Consider the following 7,251-nt stretch of genomic DNA (forward strand, 5'->3'; position numbering starts at 1 on the left):
CTGGATCTTCCAATGGACAACCAACCTCCGATCTGAGATGACTCCACTCCCTTAGCCCCTCCCCATCAAATCTTCCTGGACCTAACACCACAGGTAATAGATAAGAGTGAAAAGTGAGAGGAGTTCTGTGCAAAGTAGCAGTAGTTTTCTTTTTTATGTCTTTAAGAACCTTTCAGTTTACCCTTCTGAGAAATTTACTTTGTCCAATAAATGGAGGCAAGGAGAGCATCTCAGTCCCATGCAGTGTACACCCTGCTCAACTTGGAAGCTCTAGTACACTTCTGTTCTGGACAATCACATATGTACAAAGTGTTGGCAGTTGCAGAATCTAAATTTCTGGGTATGATGCAATCCCAAGGTGGAGAGTTTAGTGTCCGACACCTGGACGATTATTAGATTACATAGTGTGGAAATAGACCCTTCGGCCCAACAAGTCCACACCGACCCGCCGAAGCGCAATCCACCCAAACTCATTCCCCTGCATTTACCCCTTCACCTAACACTACGGGAAATTTAACATGGCCAATTCACCTAACCTGCACATTTTTGGATTGTGGGAGGAAACTGGAGCACCTGGAGGAAACCCAGGCAGACACGGGGAGAACGTGTAAACTCCACATGGAGAGTTGCCTGAGGCGGGAGTTGAACCCGGGTCTCTGGCGCTGTGAGGCAGCAGTGCTAACCACTGTGCCACCATGCCACCCCAATATGATTAGATTAGATTACTTACAGTGTGGAAACAGGCCCTTTGGCCCAACAAGTCCACACCGACCCTCCGAAGAGCAACCCACCCAGACCCATTCCCCTTCATTTACCCCTTCATCTAACACTACGGGCAATTTAGCATGGCCAATTCACCTAACCTGCACATCTTTGGACAGTGGGAGGAAACCGGAGCACCTGGAGGAAACCCACGCAGACACAGGGAGAATGTGCAAACTCCACACAGACAGTTGCCCGTGGTGGGAATTGAACCCGGGTCTCTGGCTATGAGGCAGCAGTGCTAACCAATGTGCCACCATGCCATCTGGATGTGATCACTCAGCTAGTCAAGAACATAGAAAAACTGGGTGACTACAACAGTTGAGGGAGTTCAAGTCATGAGGCCCCTGGAGTCATAACTGCATCCTGCTGTCCAAACACTGTCCAGTTCTGAATACTGATGAGGGTAGTATTTCCTCTGTCGAGTGTAGCTAAGCCAGCTACATAATACAATGGGTGGTTCAGCTATTTGGACAGGCAGGTAATTGAATGGAGTTTGGGAAAGCAATAATGAAAAGGGATTCTATTTTTAAATGAACAAGCAATTCTATAACTACAATACGAATCTAAAATGTGGTGTAATCCCTCTCTTTAAAATGAAGAATACCCCTCGCAGCTGTAGAGCATTCTAATAGAGAGAATGAATATCCAGAATTCATAATCAATATTGATACTAATAAAAAAATCTAAGGAGAGAGAGGAGGTCCTGCAAATAGGCTATTCCTTCTGCCACATGTTAGTGAATACATACCAGTAAATAAGAGAATAGAGCTAGTTGATATGTGGCCAAAAAGGAAGACAATACAAGTATATATTGTACACAGTAAACTGAGAGTGTGGAAACATCATGAAAGTGGAATTAAGGAGGCAAATAGAGAGTATGAGCCGAGACTGACAGCTTGTGTAAGAGGAAATACAGAAGTTCTCTACAGGTACGTGAAATAGTAAAAATGTGAACCACCTACAGGATGCAATACCCCAACATGCCAGACATTCTTTGTCATCATCTCTCAAACCTATTGTCTCTGGACAAGAACCTCATACAGATAGAAACACTACCACTGCCTGGAGGTTCCCCTCCAAGCCATTCTCATGTGAGACTATATTCCAGTTCTTCTTCAATTGCTTAGTCAATCTCCTGGAACTGTCTCTGACTGCACAGTTAAAGAAGGCACAAACTGATGCTGTAACTTATCACATAATTCTGACATCAAGAGGAGAGAAGACATTAGCATGGAATGAGTAAGTGAAATTGCACCACAGAGCAGTATTTGGTAACACACTCTGTACAAAAGTAAATAAAGGAGTGTTACAGTAAAAAGGAATTAAAGAGCCTTATTTAGAGACAAGGAACATGAAGCCCATAGCCTGAGATGCTCCATACTGGGATCTCAATATGCAGTTAGCAGTGCATGCTGTAAGCAGACGATACAGTGAGGGATTAAACCTCAGAGACAGGATCTGACTTTGAAGCAGAGTCCATGGCACACAATTGAAAAAGAGGGGGTTTCCGAAAGCTGGGCAGGATCTCAGAAGACTTTGAAGATACTGTAAAGTAAAAAAAAGTGAGATGACTTTGTAGGTAATTCAAGAACACCGGAGTATTTCAAAACCTTGCCATGAATTAGCAACATATTGATACTAAGAAGGAAAATCCAAGTACTCACACAGGTCAGTCAGACTCACCGATACATAGAGTTGGCAGCTCCATTAATGAACTTACCATTATGTCAATTCTTTGATACTGCAGAAAGCCCACAATGAGGTCAAGAGTGACAACTCTGGAAATCGCAGTTTCAAACACTATATAACAGCTTCAGACCTGCAGATGGTTTAGGTCCAACAGCTGATGATCTTCTAGTAAAGGAAAATATCAAAGAAATTTCTTTGGAATATGTTGCATCAATTAAAGAATTCGACATGTACTTTAGCTCCAAGAGAAATTTAGTGATGGAACTGTTAAGGTTTAATTGACAATCTCAATACACAGGAAAGTCAATAGAAGCCTTTGTGATGAGGATGTTTTGGGTAGAAAGCTTTAAAAGAATGAATTAATCAGGAATTAAATAGTAATGTGGTGTAAGGGTGAGAAGTTACTGCTGAAACAGGCAATCCAATTCGCTGTTGGAATTGGAAATGTAACCACAAGAACAATCAAAGAACCATGGAGTAAGGATCATGTATTACACTGGCAGTAGGTCTTTACAATTATAACGGTGAATCAAAGTTAAACAAGAAAAATAGGGTATTAACATGGAATTAAGTTGGTAGTTCACATCTGGTTGAGTAAATCTGCTATAAAAACCGCAAGAGCTATGGATGCTGTAAATTAGAAAGAAAATCCTTCTGAACCTGAGTCGTTAACTTTGATTTCTCTTCATAGATGCTGCCAGACCTGCTAAGCTTTTCCAACAACTTCTGCTTTTGCTTATGAGGGAATGATTTGCCTGCCTCACTTCTCTTTGGAGACCTCTTTCCAACAAAGACTTTCCTCCAGATAAGGTACAGTTGACTGCTCAGATGTCTCTGCTCAGTAGCCTCCCTCAGTGATGCCACTTGAAGCTGGAGATCACATTCCACCATACAGGCTGTGATCAGGGTCCAAATTTGGTCAGTATTGTAATGATACACTGGGGAGTCTTCTGACGAGGTCAGATAGATAGGCAGCATTGACAGACTTTCAGGAGGGTGACAAAACCCCAGATGAGTGGGAAACAATATCATGGACCATATTAGGCTGTATAAAATGTGATTAGATTAGATTACTTATAGTGTGGAAACAGGCCCTTCGGCCTAACAAGTCCACACCGACCTGCCAAAACGCAACCCAGACCCATTCCCCTACACCTAACACTACAGACAATTTAGCATGGCCAATTCACCTAAAATGTGATTAGATTAGATTACTTATAGTGTGGAAACAGGCCCTTCGGCCTAACAAGTCCACACCGACCTGCCGAAACGCAACCCAGACCCATTCCCCTACACCTAACATTACAGACAATTTAGCATGGCCAATTCACCTAACCTGCACAGTTTTGGACTGTGGGAGGAAACAGGAGCACCCGGAGGAAACCCACGCAGACACAGGGAGAATGTGCAAACTCCACACAGACAGTCGCCTGAGGTGGGAATTGAACCCGGGTCTCTAGCGCTGTGAGGCAGCAGTGCCAACCACTGTGCCATCGTGCCGCCCACAAACATAACAAATGTCCTGCTAAGAGAGCAGAGTGCTCGGTGTGATGAGTTAAGACACTTCAGAGAATATTTGAAGTGAACAGCACCTTCGTCATGCCAAAACAAAAACAAAGTCCTGCAAAAGGAATATTTCAAAAGAAATAAAAAATCATAGCAACAAAGAAAAAACAAATCAAGAAATTAAATATTCAGTAAAATAAAATGGAGAGCAACATTCCTAGTCCTGAGGTCAGAGAGTCAAAACAGTTTCTATATTATCACCTTAAATGTCTAAGGCTTTGAAACAGAATTTAAACCCAATACAGGAGCAACTGCTTCAATGCTGATGGACGGCTTGCCAAGGTTGAATTTGAAAGTCAGACCAGAAAACATAAATAACTGAGCCTCCTGGAGCTTAGAGTTTTAAGTCTGTCGTAAAATTACCATGAAGCTCAATAATAGAGGACAAAATGTTATTGAAACGTTCCGTACACTGAAGAATCATTGTTGAGTTGAAATGCGTGTGTTTGTTGAGATCTTTTAAAGGGACTGGGTAAGATGCTTCAAAATGAGTACAGGAGATAACTTCTGCAAGAATTTCCATAGCTATTCAATGGTCTAGGCAAATTGATGCAGGACTCTTCATTACTCTGTAAAATGATCCTAATCTCATCAGCTTGCACATTCACAGGAAAATTCTTCGTCTTCTGTTGTGCAAGGTATAATCTCAGTTAGACAGCATGATTGAAAGAGGGGTCATATTGCCAATTATAAAATACACATAATGGCAGTCCTGGATAGTAACTATTCCTGAGACAAATAAAGAGATACGACTGTGTTTGGATCTCATTCAGTTAAATAAAGGAGTTAGGAGGGAACTTCATTCTATTTCATCAGTCAATGATAGTTTAGTAAAACTGGTAACAAACAAATTTATCACAAAGCTAGATGCACAGTAAGTTCTGATGGATAACCTTAGACCAAAGAGTCAAGATTGCTGATTATATTATTACACAATGTGGGCTGTATTCCCTCAGTTATATACTATTTGGGATCTACTCTGTACTAGAGATCTTTCAAACTGCAATTCTGAAAACCTGGAAAAGGGAACAGGGCACCATTTACCAGATGGATGATATCCAAGTCCATGGTAAAATTAAGAAGGAATATAGCCATAGGGTCAAGGATGTGTTAAAGGCAGTCCTGAATCCATATCTTACACTAAGTGAGAAATATTAAGTCTCTAAATTAGCATTTACACTTCTTGGTCAGATAATCCAAGAACAGGCATCATGGTAGATTCAAAGAAGACAAGAGCCATCGATAGATTTCCAGCACTGAAGTGCATAAATTATATACTGTGCTTTGTAGGCAAGACAAATTAAGTGTGAAAGTTTATCCCCAACCAACCAACCAAACCTATAGGAGAGCTTTTACAAATAAGCCAGCAATGGCGTTGGTTTTGAAAACATTGAAGACCAATTACTGGCATTTTAACACATTATAATCCAGTCTCAGTCATGACAGTAACTGCAGATGCATCATCCACAAGACGAAGAGCCGTCTTAATTCAAGAACATACTTGTAGAACATGTAAACTGATCTATTTTACATCCAGGTCTTTGACAGAGTCAGAGTCATGCAGCACAGAAACAGGCCCTTCGGTCCAATGAATCCATGCTGACCATAATCCCAAACTAAACTAGGCCTACTTGCCCATGCTTGGCCCATATCCCTTTGAACATTTCTTATTCATGTATTTATCTAAATGTCTTTTAAACATTGTAACTATATCCATGTCCACCACTTCCGCTGGAAATTTCTTTTAGACATGAACCACTACCCTTAAAGAAATTGTCCCTCATGTTGCTTTCAAATCTTTGTCCTCTCACCTTAAAAATATGCCCGAGTCTTGAAACCACCCACCATCGGGGAAAATACACCTGCAATTCACCTTACTTATACCCCACATTATTTCATCAACCTCAATAAAGTCACCTCTCAATCTCCACCACTCCAGTTAAAAGCAAAATCAGAGCCTATCCTTATCACTCAAATCCTTTATTCCTGGCAACATCTTGGTAAATCAGTACGGAACCCCCTCCAGCTTAAAAATATCCCCCCTATAACAGGGCGACCAGAACTGGACACAGTACTTCAGAACAGGCCTCACCAATGTCCTGTACAACCTCAGACACCAAACAGAGTTATACAACCACAGAGAAAGAATCATAAACAGTAATGCGGGGATGCCAAAAGTTCACAGACTACTTTGCAAGCTTGAAATTTCAGGTCATGCTCGATCTTTGGTCACATCATTGGGATCAGAAAAAATTCAAAAATTGCCTCTACGCATACATTCAGACTTAGGCTGATGAGGTAGGACATTGATGTGGGCTATCTTCCAGACCAGGCATAAGTACCAGCAGATGTGCTCTTAAGAGCACAAGCGGATCAAGCAAAAATCAAAAGAGGAAGCAGAACTCCAGAGACAGCGTAAAAACCCTGTCCACCTTCAAGACAAGACAGAAAATTTGGTTAAATGGTAGAAACTCAAAATATTAGTCAATATACAAACAGATCAACTGAGAACTTATGTTATCAAAGCACCTGAAGGAGCTTTGAAGAAAAACAGAAAAGTATTAATCTTACTTGAGCCAAGATGGGAGACTGAACACGATTATCACAGGATATGGGGCAGCCATTATACTACATCAGATGATGTACAGAGTGATGCAATTCCACGCACAACACACCATCACCCAGAAACAATGTGAACAAGATTGGGCCATCCAATCAGAGCTGCAGATCATCTAAACCTATGAGATTTGGGCTTTGAGGTAGGTGGGAGATGGTGGAATGTTGATGTAGTGATAATGGTGATAATTTTTAATAGGTATGTTCATGATCATAGAAGATTATGTAAGTGAGTAAAAACAAACTACTAGAATAAAGTAGATTGAGTAGAGAGAAATTCAGAGGGAGATGTGGTAAAATAGAATTTATGTAAATCATAATGATGTCACTGATCACATGACTTTGACATAAGAAAGAATGTGCAAAGAGACATCTTAAACACCAAATGAGAGAGCTGTGTTTAACAATCTGCTGTGGATGGATGTAAATTAAATGCTGTTACAGTGCACGTGAAGTTAAAGATCTTTGATTTGAGCTAAGAAGCAGGTAGCCTCAGATAACCACAGATGAAGATAATCCAGACAGATGTGCCAATAGGCATGTAGCAGTATGGGCTTAAAACACAAGATAAAATTGTTCACACCTTCTCAAAGGCAGTTAGACTGACCTTAATAG

The 7,251-nt window shown here is 41.0% G+C and overlaps 1 long non-coding RNA gene across 1 annotated transcript; it reads right to left on the reverse strand.

Annotated features, from left to right (window-relative positions):
* Window positions 1-969: 969 nt before the first annotated feature.
* Window positions 970-6,717, reverse strand: LOC122539278. The gene is made up of 3 exons (XR_006309015.1): window positions 6,592-6,717; window positions 2,486-2,619; window positions 970-2,310 (listed from the first exon to the last, which is right to left on the reverse strand). It is a non-coding gene; the product is annotated as an uncharacterized LOC122539278 (long non-coding RNA).
* Between the last annotated feature and the right edge of the window lie 534 nt (window positions 6,718-7,251).

This window comes from Chiloscyllium plagiosum, chromosome 32 (genome assembly GCF_004010195.1).
Source record: "Chiloscyllium plagiosum isolate BGI_BamShark_2017 chromosome 32, ASM401019v2, whole genome shotgun sequence".
Lineage (NCBI taxonomy): Eukaryota > Metazoa > Chordata > Chondrichthyes > Orectolobiformes > Hemiscylliidae > Chiloscyllium > Chiloscyllium plagiosum.